Raw genomic sequence first — 26730 nt, forward strand, 5'->3', positions numbered from 1 at the left:
ACGCTCCACAGTTTTGTAAAAGGGGGGATAAAATAGAAATACATAGACAAAGATTAAATTGAACCACCAAGAAGCTGGACTCTGCATATAATGCAACACCACAGAAATAGTGACACATGTCTCCTAAAGCAATAAATAATAGAAAATTTTTCTACCTTTGTCTTCTGTGGTTTCTGCTTTCCTCATCTTCTTGTAACTCTCTTCCTTGCATCCACTGTCTGCCATCTCTCTTCCCCTATATGGCATCTTCTCTCCTTCTATGCCCCTTCCAGAAACTGTATGCCTCCCTCTTCCATCTCTCCTTTCACCCCCATTGGTCTGGCATCTCTCTCCTCTCCTTCCCTCTCCCACACCTCTCCTCTGCAATCCCTTTCCCTTTTCCCCCTCATTTTCCTTTTCAATTTATTTTCTGCATCTGTCTAGATTACGTTCTTACTACCCTCTCATCAATGTCCTTTCTTACTGTCTACCTAAAGCTTGGCACCTCTTTCCCTCACCCCTTCCGGTATTTAACTCTATCCTCGTCCCTCAATCCAGATTGTGCCCTTTTTTCTTTCTCTTCCCCACTTCCTACCAGTGTATGCTCCCCCTCTCCCTCACACTTCCATTCAGTGGCTGTCCCTCCTCTCCCCCACACTTCCATTCAGTGTCTGTTTCTCTCTCTACCCCTTCCATCTACTGTTCACCTTCTGTCTCGCCTATTCCAGTCACTGCCCTCTCTGCCCTTCCATCCAATGTCTGCCTTCCATACAACATCTTCCTTCTTTCTATGCTCCTTTCATAACTATCTATCCTGTGCCCCTTCTCTCTTTTGTACATGATTGATTTCAGCTCTGCCACCTCTCCATTTTTTTCTCTCTGTCACTATGCTCTGGCATCTCTCTCTTCTCCTTTCTTTCCTTCGCACCCCACAGTCTGGTATCTGCCCTTCCCTGATTCTCTGGTATTTCTCTCCTTTCCTTTTCTTCCATCTTTCCCTCCCCTTCCATGCCCTGACATCTCCTCCTTCCTTTTCCCTTAGTCTGGCATACCTTCCCTCCAAGCCCTGGCATCTCCTTTCATTCCCTCCGTCATCTTCCTTTTCCCTCCAGCTGGGTACAGCAACACTCTCCCCTGCAACTCTGAACTTCCCCACACCTGCTCCTCCCAAACTGCCAATGCTTCGGTTACTCTTCTTTCTTTCTTCCTCCCTCCTCCCCACGGGGGACCCTGCGGCACCATCAGCTCTCACTCCCTCTAACGCCGGCCCTGCAGCTCCAGACTTCCCCATACCTGCTTCTTCCCCCCCCCCCCGGATCGCTATTATTTTAAATGTTATGGCAGCTGCGGTGCTGTATCCATCAGAGAAGACTTCTAACCTCAGCCTGCCCCGGAACTCTTCCTGCAGCCGCCGTCCGCCTAGGCGGGAACAGGAAGTCACTGTTGCAGGAAGAGTTCCGGGGCAGGCCGAGGTTAGAAGTCTCTTCTGATGGATACAGCGCTGCGGCTGTCATAACATTTAAAATAATAGTGATCGGGGGGAGGGGGTGGAGCAGGTGTGGGGAAGTCTGGAGCTGCAGGACCGGCATTAGAGGCAGTGAGAACCGGACAGCTAAGTGTCCAACATCGTCTTCAAAACCAGCCGGCTGTGCACTCCCCCAAGGAGTGCACCCGGGGTGGACCGTCCTCCCCCCTTGGAACACCACTGCAATCAGGTCAATATTTTTTATTATTTAATAATTTATATTCCGCATATCCTACAATTCTAAGTGGATTACAAATTATTCAGGTACTCAAGCATTATTCCCTAACTGTCCTGGCAGGCTCCCACTCTATCTAATGTACCTGGAGCAATGGAGTTTAAGTGACTTGTCCAGGATCACAAGGAGCAGTGTGTGATTTGAACCCACAACCTCAGGGTACCGAGGCTGTAGCTCTAACCACTGCACCACACACTCCCACATTGATTATTGAAAGTCAATTCAGAATGGTTTATATGAGCTTTGCAATAGTGTTACAATACTTGAACTTCTGTAAAAGTGTTACAATACAGAGTTTGTGTTTCCCAGGGTAGTTTCAACACAGACATTATTAAACCATAATCAATACATTATTAAACCTTAATCAATACTTGTGCTTTTGTAAAGATGTTACAATACAGAGTTATCAATCCTCTTTCTTATTTCCGCTATAATATACAATAAATATACCTATTTATACATACCTTATACATACTTACATACCTTATACATACCTTATTATGCCTTCCAATATACACATATAAATATATACATCCATATTTAGTATCATGTACTATGTTCATACTACTACTATTTCAAGTCACGTATTTAGTGTCTGTATCGTGATCTATATTCCTCTTGGAAGTACTAACTTCCTGATAAAGGAGAAAGGAGTGGCCTAGTGGTTAGACCTACAGCCTCAGCACCCTGAGGTTTTGAGTTCAAATCCCTTGTTTCTCCTTGTGACCCTGGGCAAGTCACTTAATCCTCCATTGCCCCAGGTACATTAGATAGATTGTGAGTCTGCTAGAACAGATAGGGAAAATGCTTGAGTATCTGATTGTAAATCACTTAAATAACCTTGATAGGTGGTATATAAATATCTAAAATAAAATAAATAAATTTGGTTATCTGTGCTTTGATTATCTTATCCCCTGTCCCTACTGTGTTTATCCTACAGATGATCCTAGTGGGGACTAGCCAACTATCGCCACTTGCATTATTGGCTATAGTATTTTGTGAAGAGGATGGTCTTCGTCCCTTTCTTGAACTTTCCGAACTCCTTTTCTAGTTCTAGTCCTTAGGCCAAAACTATGATCTGACTGAGTTTCTTTGTGAAACGGGATAGAGATCATAATTTATTTTCTTTTCTGCAGATGTTACCATTAAAAGAAAATCAGCAAGATAATTAATGCTAATTGCTACCCTGATTGGAAGAATCATTAGAGATATTAGTGCTTAAGCTAACTACAAAAATTAGCTAGCCTCTTTTATGACAGCAGAAGACTACTGTTTGAAATTTCCAAGGTTGCTGCTTAAACTTCACTTATTAAGTGAAGGATTTAGATATCATCACTGCTAGTTTAACCTTTTCTACAGTACAATGGCTTCCATCATTTTAAATATATGCCTTTTAGGAGCACTAGTGAGCTGGCCAAGATGGTGGACACTTAATTTCACTACTCTTGCTCTCACCTACCATCCACAGAGTCATATACCTCCTCTGTTATATTTTCCTTCATTGCTGTGCAGAATATACCACTGGGAAAGTTTATAAGTTATTTCTGTTAGCTGGGGACACGCAATGAGTTAAGGGAAGTTACAGGGAAATACTTTTAAAACCAATAGGAGGAAATATTTTTTCACTCGGAGAATAGTTAAGCTCTAGAACGTGTTGCCAGAGGTTGTGGTAAGAGTGATTAACATAACTAGTTTTAAGAAAGGTTTGGGCAATTTCCTGGAGGAAAAGTCCATAGTCTGAGACAGATATGGGGGAAGCAACTGCTTGCCCTGGATTGGTAGCTTGGAATGTTGCTACTATTTTGGTTCTGGCCAGGTACTAGTGACCTGGATTGGCCACTGTGAAGATGGGCTATTGGGCTTTATGGACCATTGGTCTGACCCAGTAAGGCTATTCTTATGTTCTTATCATTGTTATATTGTATATTGTGTATTTGTTTTCAAGTGGGTCTTCTGCAAAGGAACTATGAAGGGCAGTTTTTATCCCACCTTTGCAACCCACCGTTGTAAAGTCACTCTTACCTTTCCTTCAGAAGGACAATGAGAATAAAACCATGAGATTTATCCGTTTCAATTCTAGCTCTGATTCTGAATAGGAATCATTGTGATTGGATTGGTGCAAAGACGACTGCACTGTTTCCTGAGAACAGCATTCCCTGTTGGCTTACAAGGGTTAGGCCCTGTACAAAAAGGAACGAGCATCATTATTGCATTTCCACAAGTTATGAAACAAGAATCCTACACTATATTTCTGCAGTATGATGAGCATATTTCATTATAAACTCAGTAGGCTATAAATTGTATGATACTTCCAAAGAGACTCTGCTAAAATGAATTTATGTCTGTCACTTCCTTAATTTGCCCTACTATACGAAATTGCTTTTCCTGACTCAAAAGTTATAGTTCACCTTACAAGGAGAATTAACATCCTTTTGATCTAACTGCTTTAATATCTCCAATTTGGCCCTGCTGTTTGATTAAACTGTCTTGGGATTAATCACTGCTATGTTGCTTAAATTGTGAACTGAGATATTACATTTTGCATTTCTTGTCTCCACCATACACTACTGAATCACTGCATTGGTTGAATAACAATTGGAGATAGAGCACAAGCAAAGTTATGCTGTGACATCCCAGTAGAATAAACCCCCCAAGAGACTTGTCACCTATTCTGGATAGTCATGTCTCCTGCTCGGAATTCATAGAACAAAACTAGACCAAAGGTGGTAGTTGCAGATACAATCTTGGTGGATTTAGTGAAATAAATTATATTCTTACACTCTGATGTTAGCAAGGCAATAACAAATTTAAAGGATGATGTTAAAGTTCTAACTAAAAGTTTCAGAAGCTGAACATAGTTTATTTATATTCTGCCTTTAAACAAGGCAGATTACAACCATACACACATAATTAAAACTGACAGAAACAAAAACCAAAACTAAAAAGACATATCAAAAATCATCAAGAAAATATCAGCACATCCAAAAAATCATCAATCATCAAATTTCATTTCACAAAATAGTTGACGCTTTAACAATTTTTTAAACTGCACAGATCTTTTCATTGCCTGATGTATACTGTAAGTTTACTCCATTCTGCAGTTTCCGCACATGAGAAAGTACTAGTCCTCATAATTTCCAAATGTAATTTTTTGTAAGTAGGAACGAACAATTCACAACGTGCAAAGAACGCAATGGTCGAGAGGGTACATAGGGCACCACACAATCCTGTAGATATTATGGTGATAACTGATGTATACTTAAGTAAACCAACAGTAACGACTTGTAGTTTACTCTGAATTACATAGTTAGCCAATACAAAGTAATAAAGTATGAGATAACATGTTCATACTTCCCAATCACAAACAAAGCACAAATGGGAAAGCTCTAGGAAGACATGTGCTGTGGAATGCAGGCAGTCCAGTGTCCTGCTTTGGGGAAACAGCAAGCAGGCATGGGCTACATATCACAATAGATATTCAGGAAGCTAATTCTATACAGACCATGAAGAGACTTTCTTATGGGCAGCTTGGCATAGCAGCACACCTTTGTAAAAGCCTGCCCTCGACAAGTATCCACCATTTGTTGCATGAGTCTTATCCACATCAAAATGACATGGATTGCAGAGATTGGTTCTTTTAGTGTATTAGAATGCCCTGTAGATAAGTTTATCTTGCTGTTTTATGGAGATGGAGTCCCAGTAAACCCAAGTTCTGCTCTGTGCCCAGGCTTATCAAAGATATAGGCCAGAGTCCAGGCCAGTAAGATTCAGGCAGAGACCAAGTAAGCGAGGTCCAAGAAGATTCCGCAGGTGAACCCTAGTAGGCATGGGCCAGGTACCACTCCTCAAAAAACCTTCACTGGACCCTACCTGCTTTTCCAACAATCACCCTATCTTCCTTCTCCCTTTCTTATCCAAGCTACTTGAACATGCTGTCTTGACTTTCTTTCATTTCATGTTATTCTTGATCCACTTCAATCAGGCTTTTACCCTATACATTCTATAGAAACTGCCCTTGCTAATATCGCCAATGACCTGGCACTGGCCATATCTAAAGGCCTCTATTCTATCCTCATCCTTCTTGATCTATCTGCTGCTTTTAACACTGTTGAACACCACCTACTCCTTGATGCTCTGTCCTCATTTGGATTTCAGGGATCTATTCTTTCTTGGTTTTCTTCTGATCTCTCCCATTGCACTTTTAGTGTATGTTCTGGTGTATCCTCTTCCACTGATATCATACTATCAGTTGGTGCACCTCAAGGCTCTGTCTTAAGACCTCTTCTTTTTCCATCTATACTCATTCCCTTGGTGCTCTTATCTTCTCCCAGATCTATCTTTTCACTCCAGAAATTTCTACCGGAATCCAGGTCCATAACATAAGAACATAAGAATTGCCGCTGCTGGGGTATAAAGTTAGACGTCCCGGTGGAAAAACGTCCAATTAGACGATTTTTTTTTTTTTTTTAATTATTATTATTTGGACAGCCAGCATTTTTGAAAATGGAAACTTTTGGAAGTCCAATTTTGGACATCTAGCAGGAAACGTCCAAAGTCAGACTTAGACGCACAATTGAATATCCCCCTCTATATATACAGGCAGGGAAAGAAAACAACAGAAACCCTTTACTTCTTTGGATGAACTTGATCTTTTTATACAGTTTAACAAGTACCTAATTGCCTTTTAATAGCTAGAAATGTTAATCAACTGAAAATCAATTCTGCTTTTAATTGGGAACTTGTTAAACTATTTGTAACTGAATGTAACAACATATTAAATTACAAGCCACATCTGGGAAACAACAGGATGCCAAGTGACAGTCTCACAATTATAAGCAGAAAGGGTTAGTTTGCTCTTGAGATGAATACCTCCCATGGCCAGAAACAATCTAAAAATGAGTGATACATTAAATTATAACTACATGTTACTAGGTTCCACATTACAAATCACCACCAAGGAAAAGGATTTAAAGGTCATTGTAGATAATACGTTGAAATCTTCTGCTTATTGTGTAGCAGTGGCCAAAGAAGTAAACAGAGAGGGGTCCTTTTACTAAGGCGCTAGCTGATTTAGCGTACGCTAAACGCTAATGCATCCATTATATTCTATGGACGTGTTAGCGTTTAGAGCACACTAAATCAGCTAGCGCATCTTAGTAAAAGAGGGGGGAGAATGTTGCAAGATATTAAAAAAGGAAAAGAAAATATCACAATGCTCTATATTGCTCCACGATTAGACCACATCTTAAGTGATGTACAGTATGCATAACTGGTAGCTGTATCTCAAAAAAGATGTAGTGAGACAGGAAAAGGTACAAATAAGGATGACCAAAATGGTTAAGGAGGAGTTGAAACAATTCTCACGAGGAAAGGCTAAAAAAAAAAAATTTAGGGCTCTTCAGGTAGGAAAAACACAGCTGAGGTGAGATACAATAGAGGTCTATAAAATCTGGAATGGACTGGAACGAGTAATGTTAATCTCTCATTTTCTCTTTCTAAAAGTAAAAACACTGGGGGCACTCCATGAATTTACACAGTATCAACTTTATAACAAATAGGAGAAAATAATTTTTTGCTCAAAGTATAGTTAAGCCCTGGAATTCATTGCTGCAACAAGTGGTGAAAAGAGTTAATACTCTGTGACAGGGCCAGGGGTAAGCCTAGTGCTGGCAACCGGTTCACGCCCTGGGCAAAAGTATTAGCACTCTTTAGAGGACCACTCTGGAATAAGCACAGCAGAGAAAAAGGAAAGAAAAAAAAACCCTTCCACCAATAATTGCCAGTTCCAAGTTTTATTATTCAGTTCAATTGCACTGGTTCTAATATAGCCATACTGGCTGATGATGCTTGGAAGGAAATTTATCAACAAAAAGTTCTCATTTACAGCAAGTCCTTGCTTCAATCAGGAAAGAACTCCCCCCCCCCAAAAAAAAAAAAAAACCAACCATACAAAAAAAAAAAAACATTTCCCTTTAAACAGGGTTTCTTTCTCACAGTTCTGCTACCATGCTTTGCATAGTTCTGGGCAGCATTCTGGTTTCAAGAACGTATATACAAGCGTTTAGCTCGACTTTTTTTAGGCTTGGCACAGTTATTGTATTGAGCCCACTGTATTTCTTCATGAAGTTCTCCCCACCTGACTGCCTGAAGTATGAATATCCCACTGACCCTTCTTATTTCTGGGCAGTGGGCTGGGAACCATCCACCCTTGTTTTAAATGGTCTAAGAGTCCCCTCCCAAAAGTTCCCTCTATCAGGGATATGTAATGTCAGGTCATTGAATCCACTCCAGGTTTTATTTCTCCTTCTAAGGTTAATTAGCATTCCCCATTCCCCACCCACTATGCTTTGCTTGCATACAGGAATTCTGGTTTAATTTCTGTTGCTAACCAATCCTCACATTCACACATCAAACACTCATTCATTATACAGTTCCTCATAAGGACAGAAATGTTTCTTTTAAGTACTTTAGACCATTGTTACAGAACAAACTTTCATTCCCTTTCCCCACACAATACCTTACTGACTCATGCTGCATTCAGACAGGTAGTTCAGGGCTTCTGAGCTACAGTCCATTCCATTCCCCTCAGAGATATCTCCCTCTACCTCCATAAGAGACTCTTCACTCTCTGAAGCTGGATAGAAGCTATTCTCTGGAGCAGCGTTTGGCCAGCCCTGCTCAAGGAACTTTTCCCTTCCAATTAGCCTCTGCTTAGGAAGCAGAGTTTTGTAAGCATGGCTGTGCTTTGGGATAGGAGTTTTCTAGCAGAAGGCAGTAAGACAGAGCTTCTAGTCTTCTGTTCCCTGTTCTGTGAGGAACGTCCTTCCCTCCAGGTTCCTGATTGTCTCCAGGTTCCTGTGTTCTCAGCTGGCTTTAATTTATCCTTCTGTGAAACTTTCACATGGGCTCTGAGCACGTTCTGCCTGTCAGCTCCACCCCTTTCATTAACCCTTGCTGTGTCAGATTGCCTGACCAGAGGTTTAACTGGAGAATTAACAGGAATTTAGGGGCTTGGAACAGGTGTTCTGTTTTTCTCTGCCATCCCTTCTCTGTTCTGCCCTGCCTGTCTGATCTTAGCACTGGGAACATAGTTAATGGGCAGCTTCCTTGGCTTAGGAATAGGCACATTTTCTTTAGTGGCAGGTTTAAAGCAGATTTTGAACCCGTTACAGGAGCTTCCCTGTCACAACTCTTATAGCTGAGTTTGCAGTGGGGGTTAAGTTTTGACAAATTACTGGAGGTAAAATCCATAAACTGTTAAAATGGATTTGGGAAAAGCTTTTTTCCGAGCTTAAAGTAATATGGTATTTTCCTACTTTTTGGGACTCTGCTGCGTATTTGTAACCTCAGCTAGTCACGGTTAGAAACAGAGTACAGGGCTAGAGAGATCCTTTCTCTGACTCGATTTTTTGTTCTTATGAGAAAGTAGTTAGCTAGAGGACATTGTAAAGAAAACTACAGCAAATGAAAAAAAAAATAGAGAGAAAAGAGGTTATCATTTTAGGAAAAGAGGACTTGGAATACAGGGCTCTTTATTCTGGGACTAACTGAAGGTCCATCAAACCCAATATTCTGCTTCCAACAGTAGCCAACCCAGGTCACAAGTACCTGGCAAGATCCCAAGGAGTAAAATAAATGTTATGCTGGTTATCTTAGGAATAAGCAGTGGCTTTCTGCAAGTCCTTAATAATGGCTTATAGACTTTTGTTTCAGAAAATTATCCAAACCTTGTTTTTTTGTTTTTTTTTAACCTGCTTAGCTAACTGCTTTTACAATATTCTCTGGCAACAAATTCCAGAATTTAATTAAACATTGATGAAGAAATATTTTCTCCAGTTTATTTTAAATCTACTACTTAGTAGCTTAATCATATGTCTGCAGTTCTAGTAATTTTGGAAAGAGTATGCAAGTGATTCACATCTGCCCTTTCCACTCAACTCCCTATTTAATAGACCTCTGTCATATCTCCCTTGAATCATCTGTTCTCCAGGCTGAAGAGCGCAAGCCACTTTAGCCTTTCCTCAAAGGGAAGTCATCCCATCCCTTTTATCATTTCCGTTGCCCTTCTCGGTTCCTTTTCTAATTCCGCTATATCTTTTTTCAGATGTGGTGACCAGAATTGTACACAGCATTCAAGGTGCAGCCACACTATTGAGCAATATAAGGGCATTATAACATTCTCATCTTTGCTTTCCATTCCTTTCCTAATAATTCATAACATTTTATTTGTTTTCTTAGCTGCCGCTGCCACACACTGTTGAGGGTTTCAATGTATTCTCAACGATGAAACAGAAACATGACGGCAGATAAAGGTCAAATGGCCCATCTAGTCTGCCCATGAGACCTAGATCCTTTTCCTGGATGGTGACTTCTAACTCGGAATCCTGCATCACATAGCTGTAATTTGGCTTCTTCTTTCCCACATGCATCACTTTGTACATTAAACATCATCTACCATTTTAATGCCCAGTCCCCCAGTCTTGCTAGGTCCTCTTGCAATTTTTCAAAATCCACTTGTGATTTAACAACTTTGAACAACATTGTGTCATCAGCAAACTTAATTATCTCATTAGTTAATCCCATCTTTAGATCAGTGTTTCTCAAGTTGTCCTAGAGTACCCCCTTGCCAGTCAGGTTTTCAGGATATCTACAATAAATATGCATGGAAAAGATTTGCATACAACAGAGGCAATGTATGTAAACCAATCTCATGGCTATTCATTGTGGATATCATGAAAACCTGACCAGCAAAGTGGTACTTCAGAACCAACTTGAAAAACACTGCTCTAGATCATTGATAAATATGTTGAAAAGCAGTGGTCCCAGCACAGACCCCTGGGGAACCCCACTATTTACCTATCTCCATTGAGAATTGTGGCCATTTAAACCAACTGTCTGTTTTCTATCTTTTAACCTTTTCTTAAATCCACAATAACATATTACCTCCTATCCTATGACTTTCTAATTTCCTCAGAATTCTTTCATGAGATACTTTGTCAAATGACTTTTAAGAAAATTACAATATCGACTGGCTCATATTTATCCATGTTTATTCACCCCTTCAAAGAAATATGGTAGATTAGTGAGGCAAGATTTCCCTTGACTAAATCCACGTTGGCTTTTTCTCATTAGTCCATTTGTTAGATTAATTAAACATTCCTTTGATACTAATTATGCAAACTCTAAAGTAAGGGATTACCATGGAGAGGAGGCACAGAAGCAAGAGCCAGCTAGAGAGGGACTGTGGTAGACAGAGAGCTACTAGTCTAGGAAAGAAATTCTATAATGTGCTGACATTTGCACATCAAATACACATCTAAATGACTAGACTATTGATATATACAGGTACATGCTTATATGTGCACATATGCATATAAATATGCCAAAGTTCTGGCTATGTGCTATTCTGTAAATATGCACATATCTTTCATAGTATGTATTTTATAGGTAAGCAAACACGAGTAGAGTCTGGGTGGGAATCACATTTACATGCATAACTTATGTAATACTATAAATTATGCATGTATCTCAGGCCTTTAAGTGCAATCATTTATACCAGCTCTATGGCTGGTGTAAATGGTCATGCCTAATTGTATATAAACATATATCTAGTTAGGTGAGCATTCTATAAAAGCAGGTATATGCCTAATTTCCTTTATAAAATAAGTTTCTCTCTAGTCCCCAGATTCTATAAAGGTTGCCCACCACAATCCCAAGATGCATGCATAACTTAAGAACATAAGAACTGCCTTACTGGGACAAGCCCAGTATCGTGTTTCCAACAGTGGCCAACCCAGGTCCAAAGTATCTAGCTAGATCCCAAGTAGTAAAACAGATTTTATGCTGTTTATCCTAGGAATAAACAGTAGATTTCCAAAAGCCATCTCAATTATGGTCTATGGACTTCTCTTTCAGGAAATTATCCAAACCTTGTTTTAAACCCTGCTAAGCAAATTGATTTCACCACATTCTCCAGTAACGAATTCCAGAATTTAATTGCACATTGTGTGAAGAAATATTTTCTCCAGTTAGTTTTAAATCTACTACTTGGTAGCTTCATCACAAGCCCCCTGCTCCTAATATTTTTGGAAAGAGTAAACAAGTGATTCACAATCACATCTACCCTTTCCACTCCACTCCGTATTTTATAGACCTCTATCATATCACCCCTGAGCCATCTCTTCTCCAAGCTGAAGAGCCCTAGCCGCTTTAGCCTTTCCTCATAGGAAAGTCGTCCCATCCCTTTTATTATTTTCATTGCCTTTCTCTATACCTTTTCTAATTCCGCTATTTCTTTTATGAGATATGGTGACCAGAATTGCACACAGTATTTGAGACATGACCGTACCATAGAGAGATACAAGGCCATTATAATATTTCCGTCTTTGCTTTCCATTCCTTTCCTGATAATTCCTAACATTCTATTTGCTTTCTTAGCTTCCTCAGCATATTGATCAAAGGTTTTCAACGCATTCTCAACAAAGACACCTAGATTATTTTCCTGGGCAGTGACGTAGGGGTCCTTTTACTAAGGCACACTAGCTGTTTTAGTGCGGACTAAACGTGAACTCATCCATTATAGTCTATGGATGCATTAGCGTTTAGTGCACGCTAATATTTAGCGTGCACTAAAACAGCTAGAGCACCTTAGTAAAAGAACCCCTTAATTAGCTAACAAGCCAATTACAGTCAATAAATGAATACTTATAATCAGTTATTGACATTAATTGGCACTAATTTGGATTTGGGTGTGCATCTGCCTGTGTGCTATTCTATAATAATAATAATAATAATAATAAATGTATTCTTTTATACCGCCATTACCAAAAGTTCTAGGCGGTTTACACCATAAGAAACGGAACAGTCAGCGAAGTACATACATGTCATAAGATAAAACCAGAGTAAAAGATTTTAAAAAATGATACAATCTTAAAAAAGACCTAATTAAGTAATGAATTTGTCGAACAAAGCAGCCTTCACTATTTTTCGAAAAGAACAGTAAGACATGACTTGATGAAGACATTCACCAAGCCAACATTGTAGTTTGCCTGCCTGAAACCCTAAGGTCCTTTCATAAAAGGTCTTATATCTGACACCATTTGGCTTAGAATAGGTAAATAAGCTGGAGCTTCTTGTAATCCTTGATGGCCTATAAAATTCAAAGTGAGGAGGCAAATAAGTTTGAGACTCTCCTGTAATCAACTTAAAACAAATACAGGAAAACTTAAATAGTATTCTTGCTTCCAACGCTAGCCAATGCAACAATAATATGGGCTAATATAATCGTTCTTCTTCAGACCAAATATCAATCGAACCGCAGTATTCTGAATTATTATAACCCTGGTCACCTAAATTTCATTAGTGTAAATTTCATAGCCCAATAGAGGGCATGGCCATAGGAGGAGAATTCTAAATATTTGGGCACTGTGTTATAGAATAGCACCATTTACACACCCAAATACCATAAGTTGGACACTGTAATGTATACCAGGTTTCACCTGGCATAAATGCTATCACCCAAATTTGGGACAGGAATCACTGCTACACATTATTCTACAAAGAGTTCTCAGCCTGGAACACCCTTCATAGTATAGCACTTAGCACTGATTTTTTGGCACCGAATTTGGAGCATCATTTACTGAATGTGGTCCTAGGTGCCTAAATCTACTCACCCCTTTACATAATTACCCTCATATGCGGATATTCTCCCGTTTTAGGCTAACAGCATGACAGGAGACGGCAAACAGGGGTGTTTTGGTCTTTTGGTCGCTGCATAGGAGTTAAGTTAGCCTGTGTTAAATGGGTAAAGTTATTAACTTGGCCTACTGTTAAGATGTGAAATTTTACCACTAACTCGTGCTAATTTAGCACAGATTCTATTTTATAGAATGAAATCTAGTTACTGATAACTGGAGTTAACAGTAAAATAACTCATCGTAATGGTAGCCTACGTTGTTATCTTCTTCCCTTAATGGTAACCCATGTCAATGACTGCCCCCCAATATTGAAAGCTAATTAACGAGCCAGAAATGGCTGTTGACTAGTTAAATAGTATTTAACCAGCTAACCGCAAATATTCAGCACAAGATAACCAGTTATCTCCACCAAATATTCATTGTGATAGCCAGCAATAAGTGGCAATGACCAACTAAGTTTAATTGGCAAATTAAACTTCCTAAATTACAGACCTATCATTACCTATTATAACTTAAACAGTCAACACTGAATATCTTTACTTAGAGCTCTTTTTACTAAAGTGCGCTAGCGGTTTTAGCGCATGCTTAACGTGCGCTACAATGCCCCCCCATACTAAACGCTAACGCCTCCATAGAGCTTGCGTTTGTATTTTTCATTTAGCGCGTGGTTTGCGCTCGCTAATCTTGAGAGAGAGCGCTAAAAACGCTAGCGCACCTTAGTAAAAGGAGCCCTTAATTTATAGCCAGTTAAAACATAACCCAGATATTTAAATGCAGGTCACCAGAAAAGGCCAAGCATTGAACATCCAGGCTCACCATCAACCGTAGGACTTAGGCAGGCTGCCTCCCGTAGTCTGAATATCAGGCCCGCTGTCTCAAAGAGGGGAAATCATCACTGTGGGCTACTGTTAAGATATTTTATTTTACATCTAATTCATGCTTTTTTAGCACAGGTCCCATTTTATGCAATAAGACCTAGGGGTCCTTTTATCAAGGCACATTAACCGATTTAACACGCGCTAAATGCTAAGGCACCCATAGAATAAATCAGTTAGCGTGCCTTAATAAAAGGGCCTCCTAGTTACTAACAAATGGGGTTAACAGTAAAATAGCATCTCTACAGTGGTTAGCTTCCCCCTAAATGTCTACTGTATATGTCCAGAGTTCTTCTGATAGCTTAGATGCTGTTATTTTGGAAGGAACAGAAAATGAAAGGAAGTGTACTCAGCCATGCCATTGTTCTTGGGCAATTAAGCAGGTGTTCAGAGCTGGTCGCAAGCAGTGACTTGTCACAGTTCTTTGAAGAGACTTTTTCTCATTAATCTCTCTGCTACAGAAGGTGATCCATGTTGTAGTTTATGTTGCTATAATAATAATCATTTCTTACTTTTTCTGCACTTTATTGCCAGAACTGCCTAAGCATATTACCATAGAATACAATAATACAAAAAAAAAAACAACTGGAGCCTGATATTTAACAGCAGTTAACCAGATAGGAACGGCTCCTGTCTGGATAAGTACCATTCACTGGGACCAAGCCACTGATTCTCAGTGGCATTAGCCAGAAAATGCTGATGAAAATCCTTACTGAACTCCCAGCGCTATCTAGATATCACCAAGATAGTTCAGGAGAAGAGCTAAGATGGAGCCCAAACTTTTTTAGTTATTTTGCTATAAATACTGGCAACCAATTATAGAGTTAGGACACCATAGCAGAAGGTCTTTCTCATGTCATTGATAACTTTGCTGACTTCCCCCTCCAACTTCTCCAATCTCTCCTCTCTCATCTACCCCTCTTTTCCACCCAAACTCTGATACTCATGTACAAGCTACAACCCTATTCTTGGACCGAGATTGTGTGGCAAAGTAACACGAGAAAATGGAGTAGATTCTGTGCTGTTCATGGAGGAATGTGTTTTTGAGCAACTTGAAAAACTGAAAGTATACAAAGCAATGGGACCGGACGGAATCCATCCCAGGATACTGAGGGAGCTCAGAGAGGTTCTGGCGGGTCCTATTAAAGATTTGTTCAACAAAACTCTGGAGATGGGAGGGTTCCTGGGGATTGGAGGAGAGCAGATGTGGTCCCTATTCATAAAAGTGGTCACAGGGATGAAGCAGGAAACTACAGGTCAGTAAGCCTCACTTCGGTTGTTGGAAAAATAATGGAAGTGTTGCTGAAAGAAAGGATAGTGAATAGAGAATTATACGGTGGCTGTTTGCCATGGCTAGCCACGGGGAACCCACCAAAACAGTGGAGGGGAAAAAGTGCTCACTGCTGGCATGGGGAAAGGCCATCCACCGCCCCGTAGAGTGGTGAATAGCCTTGTCCCCGCAGTTAAGGGAGTGAAGGCGCGTGGTCACCGATCGCGGGCGGCCCCCTCCCTCCTTCCTACCTACCGAAACTATCTCCCTCCATCCCTCCCCCTTACCTTTGCGGCGCATTAGTAAAGTAACTCACTGAAGCCGGCTGAGCCTGCCTACAATCATGTGTGTGTGTGGGCAGAAGCTTCTCCTTTGATGCAACTTCCGGTTGTGTCATAGGAGAAGCTTCTGCCCACACACACGAGACTGCAGGAAGGCCCAGCCAGCTTCAGTGAGTTACTTTACTAACGCGCCGTGAAGGTAGAGGGAGGTAGGGAGATTCTCGGGCTGCGCAAGGGGTGCTGAAGGGTGGTGAGGTGGCGAGAGCGAAGGGTGGTGGTGGTGGGAGGAAGATGCTGAAGGGGAAGACAGAATGGGGAGAAGACACTGAAGGGAAATGGGGATTGGGGAAGACAGAGTGAGGAGAAGACACTGAAGGGAAATGGGGAACAGAGAGTTGGGAGAAGATGCTGGGAGGGAAGAAGACAGAGATGCCAGACTATGGGGACAGCGGAGGGAAGAAGATGGGTGCCAGACCAATTGGGGGGGGGGGGGTGAAGGGAGAGGTGCAGTAATAGAGCAAATTGAAGATGCTGTCTGTCTTCTCTCAATGGATGGAAGGAATTGAATGAGAAGATGAGGAAAGCAGAAACCACAAAGGTAGAAAAAAATTCTATTTATTTATTTCCTTTTTTTTGGCATTAGGATAAAGTAGTATATTAGTTGTGTTGATAAAAATTTATAAACATAGCTCTGCCAGCTAAACATCTCTTTCTCTAGTTCAGCAGCCAGAACTTTGATTTATAAGGAAGAAATAAGCTAAATATTGCAGTACTGAGGCTTGTATGGATGCTGCGGGGATAGTAGTCGCGGGGACGGGGCGGGGACAGTGGTTGCGGGGATGGGGCAGGGACAGAGACGGTGGTTGCAGGGACGGGGCAGTGCTGGGACAAATTTTTTTCCCTGTGTCATTCTCTAATAGTGAACTTCCTGGAATCTAATGGGTTACAGGATCCGAGGTAACATGGCTTTACTAAAGGTAAGTCTTGTCAAACTAACCCGATTGAATTTTTTGATTGGGTGACCAGAGAGCTGATCGAGGACATATTCTAGTTGTAATTTACTTAGATTTCAGCTAAGCCTTTGATACAGTTTCTCATAGGAGGCTGTTGAACAAACTTGAAGGGCTGAATTTAGGACCCAAAGTGGTGAACTGGGTTAGAAACTGGCTGTCAGACAGACGCCAGAGGGTGGTGGTTAATGGAAGTCGCTTGGAGGAAGGAAAGGTGAGTAGTGGAGTCCCTCAGGCTTCGGTGCTGGGACCAATTCTGTTCAATATATTTGTGAATGACATTGCTGAAAGGTTAGAAGGAAAAGTTTGCCTTTTTGCGGATACCAAGATTTCTAACAGAGTAGTCACTGAATAGGGAGCAGAAAATATGAAAAAGGATCTGCAAAAGTTAGAGGAATGGTCTAATGTCTGGCAACTAAAATTCAATGCGAAGAAATGTAGAGTAATGCATTTGGGGATTAATAATCGGAAGGAACCGTATATGCAGGGAGGTGAGAGGCTGATATGCACGGACGGGGAGAGGGACCTTAGGAGGCGATAGTGTCTGAAGATCTAAAGGCGAAAAAAATAGCGTGACAAGGTGGTGGCTGCTGCCGGAAGGATGCTGGGCTGTATAAAGAGAGGCGTAGCCAGTAGAAGGAAGAAGGTGTTGATGCCCCACTTGGTGAGGCCCCACTTGGAGTATTGTATTCAGTTCTGGAGGCCGTATCTGGCGAAGGACGTAAGAAGACTTGAAGCAGTCCAGAGGAGGGTGATGAAAATGAGAGGAGGTTTGCACCAGAAGACGTATGAGGAGAGACTGGAAGCCCTGAATATTGATATCCTAGAGCAGGGATGCCTACACTTTTTGGGCTTGCGAGCTACTTTTAAAATGACCAAGTCAAAATGATCTACCAACAATAACATTTTTTTTAAAACACAAAGCACACTGTAGGTAGAGAAAATGTTAATTAGCTTTTATATTCCGGGGGGTTTTCAACGAGGTCAAGGGAGAAGACTCTATACAATGTCACCTCAGTAACAACCATAGAAAAATGGACAAACATACCCACTTCCATTTAACTAAACTGCAATAGCATTTTTTAGCACAGGGAACTGCACTGAATGCCCCACGCTGCTCTCGCTTGAGCAATGTTAAAAAATTCTACTTTACAGAGAGGGTGGTGGATGCTTGGAATGCGCTCCCGACAGAGGTGGTGGAGAGGAAAACGGTGAAAGAGTTCAAAGAAGCGTGGGATGAACACAGAAGATCTAGAATCAGAAAATAATAGTAAATATTGAACTAAGGCCAGTACTGGGCAGACTTGCATGGTTTGTGTCTGTATATGGCCTTTTTGTTGAAGATGGGCTGGAGAGGGCTTCAGTGGCTGGGAGGGTATAGATGGGCTGGAGTGAGATTTGATAGAGACTTCAACAGTTGGAACCCAAGCACAGTACCGGGAAGAGCTTTGGATTTGTAGTGGTGATTCCTTCCTCTCACCTAAGGTAAGGCTTCTCTCAGTGATGTCAAGAAGCATGAACTATCTTTTGCAAGAAAATCATCTCTGCTGCCTGCCAGATGCATTCTGGGTATATTACAAGAACTATGTGTTTCTAGCCAAGGACATTTGACTATGGATATGTGCTCAGCTCCTGAGAAATCTGGAGGAGGTAGGAGCTGCTATGCTGTTCTTATCTTCGGAAGGCACCTCTCAAGGCTTCGGGACAGAAAAGGCTATTGATTCAAGTTCTGTTTTTGGATTGGTCCTAGTGGGGTCATCTGATGAAAACTAAAGAGAAAGGTGTCTAATAATTATTAGTCTATACTGGGATGTAAGGGAGCTTGGATCTTAGCATGGGTTTCTCTACACACACCTTCTAATAATTAAGAACTGATAAGTACCTCTTGTGACCCGGCTCTCAATGGAGAGTGAAGAACACAGAACTGCCTTTTTGGGTACAGATCTGTTTTCCATAACATAAGGAACTGTGGCTGACAGACTTTACAGCTTGTTCCAGTGAATAACGGACTCTTGCTGACCGGAAGAAATTCTACAACCTTCTACACTGAGGAAAATTGACGGATTCCATCTCCCTGATCTGCCCATGCATAATCTTGGGTGAGAGAGGAATTATATTTTCTTTCAGCTGGGCTAGATAGAAATTCTATTGGTTTCGGGAGAGGAGATGTTAAGTACTCGTGGTGATAAGCTATTTAGCTTGCTGCTATAATCAGGAATTTATTATTAGTAGGAATTATACCTAGTGTGTAAAAATTAGTTGAATACTCATTTATTTAGTGAGTATTGTGTGATAATTATGTACTGAGATATATATGTATTCAGATATTTTGTGAACAATAATTAGTTATTATTTACTGCTGGCTTGTGAATTATATTTTTATATCTATAATAAAAAATCCTTCACATAGCTCTGGTCTCTATATTCGTATAAGCAGGTAAAAATCAAAATCCGTGAAGGTATTTATGGGTTGCCCTAGAAACTAGATATGCACGTGACTTGTTTATATAGTACTAATTTGTTAAACCCATAAATCTACCTACAGATTCTTGCCCAGAAATAGCTGAGAAGAAAAAACTTAAATTGAAAAAATTTAAATTGAATCAGGTTGGGCAGACTGGATGACCATTCGGGTCTTTATCTGCCATCATCTACTATGTTAATCACTCTGTTATCTGCAATACTGTATACCCGCACCTTATAATCATGTTGCAGTACTGTATACCTGTACCTTGTAACCAATTTGCTCACTGCTATACTGTAAACCGTCTTGAACTGAATAGGTTTGATGGGATATAAATAAAGCTATTATTTCAATGAAGGGATCAACAGGAATGAAATATAAGGGTATTTATATAACTGGTTGCCAGAATTTACATTCCACTTCAACATGTAAATGTACAAAATACTGTCACTTTTATAGGTAAGTGTACACTTTCACACATAAATGGCAGCAGAGATACTAAGAGGGCCATTTTCAATAGGACATCTAAGTCCGACTTTGGACATTTCCCACAAAACATCCAAAATCATAGTGGGAGAAATGGCCATTTTTGAACAAGACGTCCAAATAATTTTATTTTTGAAAATCCCCCACTTGGACATCTTAGCTGCCAAAACATCTAGGCTGCCAGGACACCTACATTTATTCGCCATTTTCAACCAAAAAAAAGTCCAATTTAGAAACATCCAAATAGACTTGGGAGAGCCAACATTGTAATGGACTGGCCACATAGACATTCCAATAGAGCAAAAGGGCATCTTAAAGGGCACAATGTATATTGACATGTAACAGATGATCCCTGCTCTGAAGAGCTTACAATCTAGTTTGTACAGACAGAAAGGACATATGGGGGTAGGAGAGTTCCTTGTAGAGAGAATGATAAGGACATAGGTAATTTACCCCCTCCTTTACAAAGCCATGCTAGTGTTTTTAGTGGGCTTGACATACCCATGCAGTACTGTGGAGTGAGGTAGATGGGTGGACAGCAATGGAGATGATAGGGTCAGGCTGGAGAAGAATGTTAAGGTCTGTGGAAAGCAAATATCCTTTGCATTACATTTATTTACAGTGCATTAACATACTAATTAACACGTTATTAGCATGTTACAAAAATTATTTAAAGAAATATGTAAAACAAACTTTAAAAAAATCCACAAACTGGGGAAAAGAATCCCAAATGAACTAAAATAAACTGAATTGTTTACCCTGTTCACATCTGTACTATCAATATTTCTATGGTAAAAAAGAGAATGGAAGTTCTAATTCCTCCATTTTCTACTAAAGAGAAGATTTAAAACAAACACTATCATAAAGCCATAAGTCTTCTTGCAGTATGCCCTATATAATGGGCTCTTTTCAACCAAACATAGCAGTATTCAATACTACAAAACCACGGTTGTGATTATATTTGCATTCATTTATTTATATTGGTATGCTGCTATGGTTTGCAGTCTCAACATAAAAATCTATGAAAGAAAAGGAGGGAAATGCATTTCTCTTTTATGGCTTCATATATATTAACTGCTACTGTTTTCAGCAGAGGAAAGCACCTTTTTTGTTATGTTAATTTTAAAACATTTTGGGGCATAAGTCTTTATTATTTCTACTTCTCCACTGAAACACTATAAGGATTTTTTTTTTCCAAGACGAGTGCTCATTAAAAAGGAAGACCTTCATCTTCAAGCTGGTTAGAAAATGCAGCATTTGCCTACACAATTAGGAGCTCCTCTGAGTTTCATTATCCTCTCCTGGGGATTGTTTTCTTCTTTTAGATTTCCTTTTCAGCGTTCACTTCTTTTTTCTCGAAGCACCCTCATTCAATCATTCTGCTCATATGGCACTGCCCATCTAGATAGAGCAGTAGCAGGTGTTCTAATGATGTGCCTGCACATCATTAAGTTCTTGTAACTAATGATTACGTGGCCTCAGATTGAGTTCAGTCCTCATTTTGCTTTCTCACTCTTCAGTTAAAGCTAGTTGCAAACCCACTTAATTGTAGCTCATGAAGGCAGAGAAAAGTTCACTTGCAAGTTGTTTCTAATATGAGGACAATTTCTTGAAGCATTTTCTGTAGCCATTACATTACATTACATTGATGTCTTCTATCCTGCAATACCTTTCAGTTCTAGACAATTTAAAATAAGAAATTAGCCAGGCATTCTCAGGGAGATTACAAGGTGGCGTAGTGAGGGTGAGAGGTGCCCGCGGTGCGCCCCTCCCGCACCCTCTTCTCCGGCCCCCACTTCCTTTCCTTCCCCACTTCCTTCCTTCCCCATGTTCCTTTCCTGCCCCCTCCTACCACTGTGACCAGTCCAACACAAGGCCTGCCAAGGTCCCAGTTAGGCCAGGGGTAAAAGTAAAGGGGAAAACCCGGAAGGCAAATTCCAAGGTCTTTTCGGACCAGGATTCTGATAATTTCTCCTTTAACACCAGAGGGAGCCTGATCTAGCTGAGAATGAGATAGGTGAGCTGTACCCAAGTCGCCACCGGGGGAGCCCAAGAGGCCCCTGGAATACTGCTGACTCAGCCAGAGTAGGGCGTGCCCCTAGGGTATGTAAGCCAGCAGTTGAGAGCAGACAGGCAGGCCGGCTAGGGAGGAGGTTCAGGCCTTGCCTCCCTGAGGAACCCTCTGGACTAAGCAGGAGCAATAGACCCATACCCATGGAGCTATTAGAAGCTGGACAAGCTGAGGAGCTGCCTGTATCAGAGGAGGAACTGCCCATGGAATGTCAGGAAAGTTTTACAGAGAATGATACTGACTTTGCTGAGCCCATGCAGGTGGATCTGATTACAAGCTGCAAACAATGAGTTGTGGGTTTTTGGAACTGTTTGCTTGCTTTGTTTTTTTGGGGAGAAAGCTGAGAGTGTCAGTTTGGAGAGAGGTTTTGCTGTCACCTTGGGTGGGATTTTGAAGGCCATTGCTGTGGCTTCGTTTTTGGCAAAACCTGAATCACTCTCCTTTCCTGGCAGTAATATAAAGTTGCCAGAGGCTTTACCTATATTTCTTTCAATTATTGTGAATTGTGGAAGCCAGTACCCTGAACTGTAGCTGTGAAACTTGAACAAGCTGCTTGGGAGCAGGCTTGTCTTAGGGCTAGCTGCTTGGGAGCAGGCTAGTCTTAGCGCTACTGAGAGATGAAGACTTAACTGCTAAATTGAACTTTATTTTTGTGCTGTTTTATTTGTTGGGGTTTTTTTGTATTTTGTTGCTCTTTGGCTGTTTGGAATTCTGACAATTTTGCAGCTGTAATGATGAGCTACTTACCTGAAGGAAGGAATAAGTAAAACTAAGTATTTTTGCTATAAACCTCAATTGTGGTGACTTTGTTTGCTTTATTTTTCAGTTCCTGCCTTATAACAGTTCAATCCTGCAGGGTGACTCCATTTCGGGTCACATGCTAGTGCTATTTTCTTAGGTAACCACTGGAGGAGCTGAGGAGTCCCGGCCAAACCACAGTACTGGTTACACCACGCGTGTGCCACATCCCTTCCCCATACCTCTGTAATGTTCCTGGCGTGAGCAGCAACCCCCAAGCTACTGTCGTGCCAGTGTCGGCTCTTCCTCTGACGTCACTTCCAAGGTGCAGGTTGAGGAAGTGACATCAGAGGAAGAGATGACATTGGCACGACAGCAGGTTGGGGGTTGCTGCTCATGCCAGGAACACTGCAGAGGTGTGGGGGAAGGGAAGCAGCGCATAGGGCGGGGGGCGGGGAAGAAGCAGGAGGGCAGAGAGGAGGACGAGTGTCTGCTCTCTCACTAAGACAGCACCTGGGGCGGACCCTCCTGCCCCCCTTAACTACCCCATTGTCTGTAGAAAATGCAGATATACTGTAAAATCATGCTGTTGAGTACATGTGTATAAATACACACACTAAAATTGTGTTTATTTAAACATGTCACATGTAGGCATTCCCAGATTTTGGGTGGAGCTAGGGTTAATTGCAATATACCTAAACTAACCAGATAACCACTGGAGGGATAAAAGTATGGTCCCACACACTCCCCCAATGGTCACTTAACCCCTCCCACCATCCAAATATCTGCAAGAAACAGTACATATCTGTCTCTATGACAGCTGTAGATGCCATGGCCAGTCCTACTAGAGCTGCAAGCAGGTCTCTGGATTCATAGAGAATGACACAGGGACAGAATTTGTCCCTGTTCCCGCGGATAACCACGGGAAACCATCCTGTCTCATTTTTTAGTGTCTATCTCAGCCTCAGTCTTTCAACACCAGCATTCTTCAATGCATGGTTTGAGGGTCAGTGGTTGAGCCCATTACTACTCTGATTCTTTCCTCTCTCCTTAAAGAATGACAAGGAGATGGTTTACCATGGTCAACCACGGAGACGGGGACAAGTTCTGTCCCTGTGCCATTGGAGTACCCTGATTAGTGCAGTGGTGTAGTAAGGGGGAAAGGTGGGTGTATTTCCCTGGGTACTGTCTTGGCGGGGGCTCAAGGAGCCAGGAAGTGATATCATAGGACAAGCCAACACCGGCGTGAGCAGTAGGTCAGAGAAGCTGTTCACACTGGTGAAGATTTAAAGATATACAGGGGAAAGGAGGGTGTGAATGTGGCGTGGGGGCATAGAAGGAACTTATGGGCATGGAAGGAACATGGGGAGGAGAGGAGGGTATGGTGGGGGGGGGGCAGCACTCCCATGTGAACCTCCTACCCTTGAATGCCACTGACTCCAACTAGTACACTTCTGGTGAAAAATGTGAGCCTACCATAACCCACCAAAATCTCACTGTACGGCCAGGCATATGGGCTATTGGGGTGGTAGATAGGTGGGTATAGTAGGTTTGGGGGGGATTTAGAGGTCTCACTATATAATGTACGTGGGTTATGGTAAGATGTGTACCTGCCACACTTAATGTGAACTGTAGGGTGCTCTACAGATCTGCTAGTATATCTTTGTGGCCAGTCCATTAAAAATGTTGGCTCCTCCTTCATGCAATGGCTTGTTTTAAATATTTTTAATTTGGACTTTTTTGTGATAATGACAAAAAATTAGACGTCTAGCTGGACAAAACTTCTAGCTTGACCATTTACGAAAAAAAGTTAGATGGCTTGCGGGTTCGAAAATAGCCATTTCTTCTACCCAATATTTGGACGTCTTTCAAGAAACGTCAAAAGTCAGACTTAGTTGTCTTATTGAAAATGATCCTCTGCATCCAGAGATAGTGGGAGGGGGGAAGGGGGGATGATATGTAATTATATTATTATTTGGTAGATATAAGTGCTGATTATTGTATCATTTGTTCAAATGTTCTATTACACTTTATGTTTGTTTTTGAAACTAATAAAGATTTATTTAAAAAAAAAAGAAAGAAAGAAAATGACCCTCCACATGTTTAGCTGATACTGTTTTTAAATTTTTCATAGTTTTGCCTCCTGAGGCGTGCTTGTGGCCAAAACACGATTCATGTTTAGTCGCCAAGACAGTTGTACAATAAAGTTTGTCCTTTTTAACAACATCAGCGCCTACTGTGTTGCCATCTGCTCCGTTGCTGTTTTTGGTACTTTTCCACAGAGGACCTTTGGTTCTTCTATTTTGATTTCTTCTCAGCTTATTTGTGTAATTTTGCACCTGTGCAGGTGTATGGCAGATAATTCCCCTCATATTTAATGAAGATTTAATCACCTCATTGTGATGTGAATATCTGTAGTGAAGTACTGTATTACTTTTTGATTTCACATGTTTCCCACTGCTTAATTGTTTATTATTGTGGGAGTAGTTTGTCATGGAAGCTTCTAAGCACAGTTCTAATATTCTGAAGCAAAGATGTAGATTTGCACTGTTACCCTTTTTTGTACTTGCTTTATATTTCTCAAGAACAAGAAAATATGAAAACAAGCTGTGCTCTGTATGCAGTTTGCAGTTTTTAATAACTATACTCATCAAGTGCTAATATGTACTCTGCACCTGAGTTAATTAAAAAATGTTATTACTGGACTTGCTACATAGCTCAAGCTGTACATAAGAACATAAGAACATAAGAAGCGCCATCTCCGGATCAGACCTTCGGTCCATCAAGTCCGGCGATCCGCACACGCGGAGGCCCTGCTAGGTATACACCTGGCTTATTTTATAGCCAACCATATCTTTATATGCCTCTCTCAAGGAGATATGCATCTAGTTTGCTTTTGAAGCCTAGGACTGTCGATTCCGCAATAATCTCCCCTGGGAGAGTATTCCAGATGTCAACCACTCTCTGTGTGAAGCAGAACTTCCTGATATTAGTCCTGAACTTGCCCCCCCTTAGCTTCATTTCATGTCCTCTTGTCCGTGTCAAATTGGACAATGTAAATAGTTTTTTCTGCTCTATTTTGTCGATTCCTTTCAGTATTTTGAAGGTTTCGATCATATCCCCACGCAGTCTCCTTTTCTCAAGGGAGAACAATCCCAGTGTTTTAAGTCGATCCTCATATTCCAGTTTCTCCATACCCTTCACTAGTTTAGTCGCTCGTCTCTGCACCCTCTCCAGCAGTTTTATATCCTTCTTTAAGTAGGGAGACCAATGTTGGACGCAGTATTCCAAGTGGGGTCTGACCATTGCCCTATAAAGCGGCATTATAACTTTCTCCGATCTACTCGAGATTCCTTTCTTTATCATGCCCAACATTCTATTTGCCTTATTTGCCGCTGCCGCGCATTGTGCCGACGGCTTCAGGGTCCTATCTATCAGTACACCCAGATCCCTTTCTTGTTCACTTTTTCCCAGAGTTGCACCTGACATTCTGTACTCGTATTCCTTATTTTTACTGCCTAAATGCATTACCTTGCATTTCTCCACGTTGAACTTCATCTGCCATTTCTCCGCCCATTTTTCTAACCGACACAAGTCGCTCTGGAGTTCCTCACTGTCCTCCTGCGATCTGATTGCCCGGCAGAGTTTTGTGTCGTCTGCAAACTTGATGATCTCACTGGATGTTCCGTTTTCCAGGTCATTGATATAAATATTAAAAAGGATCGGCCCAAGTACCGAGCCTTGGGGTACACCACTAGTCACTTTCTCCCAGTCGGAGAACTTCCCATTTATGCCCACTCTCTGCTTCCTGTTTTCCAGCCATTTGCCTATCCATCTTTGTATATCTCCCTCTATGCCATGGCTTTGTAGTTTCCTAAGAAGTCTTTTGTGTGGAACTTTGTCAAATGCTTTCTGGAAGTCCAAGTATATTATGTCCACCGGCTTTCCACTATCAATTTGCTCGTTCACGGTCTCAAAGAATTGGAGTAAATTCGTCAAACACGATTTCCCTTTCCTGAATCCATGTTGACTGGGTTTCATCAAGTCATGTGTGTCCAAGTGCTGAACTATGCTATCCTTGATCAGTGATTCAATCATCT

General features: G+C 41.2%; 1 protein-coding gene across 2 annotated transcripts in view; it reads right to left on the bottom strand.

The window, feature by feature from the left end:
• NELL2 (neural EGFL like 2) overlaps window positions 1-26730 on the bottom strand; it is a 648388-nt gene that overhangs the window by 506868 nt on the left and 114790 nt on the right. The gene's annotated exons all lie outside the window — the stretch shown is intronic.

This window comes from Geotrypetes seraphini, chromosome 9 (assembly GCF_902459505.1).
Source record: "Geotrypetes seraphini chromosome 9, aGeoSer1.1, whole genome shotgun sequence".
NCBI lineage: Eukaryota > Metazoa > Chordata > Amphibia > Gymnophiona > Dermophiidae > Geotrypetes > Geotrypetes seraphini.